Source organism: Vigna unguiculata, unplaced genomic scaffold (genome assembly GCF_037176805.1).
Source record: "Vigna unguiculata cultivar grain cowpea cultivar isolate G323 ecotype 2 unplaced genomic scaffold, ASM3717680v1 ptg000149l, whole genome shotgun sequence".
Taxonomy (NCBI): Eukaryota; Viridiplantae; Streptophyta; class Magnoliopsida; order Fabales; family Fabaceae; genus Vigna; species Vigna unguiculata.
The window spans coordinates 1-860 of NW_028196791.1; the positions used below are offsets into that span (position 1 = coordinate 1).

The following is an 860-nucleotide window of genomic DNA, read 5'->3' on the forward strand; positions in this document are numbered from 1 at the left end:
AATTTTTTTTATTGTCCATCTCTTCATTCCGTAAAGGAGCCGAATGAAACAAAAGTTTCACGTTCAGTTTTGAATTAGAGACGTTAAATCAAAATGATGAATCAACGTCGACTATAACCCTTAGCCTTCCAAGCTAACGATGCGGGTTCGATTCCCGCTACCCGCTTCTATTTTATTCTATTTAAATCTATCTTTTTTCTTCGAGAATGAATCTAGAATTCTTAAAGAATTTGTCAATTCTTCATTTTCATTTCTTAATTTAGTTTTAGTTATATATATTCAATTATATTCAATTGATTTTTCTTTTTTATTTTTTTTTTCTTTTATTCTAAATATTTGATTTATTTTATTTTTATAATTTCTAGAATTCTTTATATTTGTTTGATTCTTTAATCTTTTTAATAAGGTTTAGTTAAAAAGGTTAAAGAATCAAATATAAAATAGAAGCGTCCATTGTCTAATGGATAGGACAGAGGTCTTCTAAACCTTAGGTATAGGTTCAAATCCTATTGGACGCAAGTTGTTTGCATATCTAATTTCAACCTTGTCCTTCTATTTTTTTTGATTTATTACATTTTGATTCGAATTCATTATATATAATATTCAAATGAAATAAAAACATATTAAAAGATACTAATTATAAAAATTGGAAAATTGAATTACAAAATTATTTAATGATTCATCAATTTTTTTCTACTTGTTCCTGGAATAAAAAGAGTTCCATCTGTTCTTTAATAGCGTCCTTTAAAAGGGCTTCTGCTTCCCCAGTGAATGTCTTGGTAGAAGATATGATTTCTTTGAATTGAGGTTTATTCGTCTTTAAGTAAGCACGTAACTCAACAAGAAATTTCCTTACCTGT

The 860-nt window shown here is 26.9% G+C and overlaps 1 non-coding gene across 1 annotated transcript; it reads left to right on the forward strand.

The window, feature by feature from the left end:
- The first annotated feature begins 446 nt into the window (after positions 1–446).
- TRNAR-UCU (transfer RNA arginine (anticodon UCU)) lies at positions 447–518 on the forward strand. Its single transcript has one exon. It is a non-coding gene; the product is annotated as a tRNA-Arg (tRNA).
- The last annotated feature ends 342 nt before the right edge of the window (positions 519–860 follow it).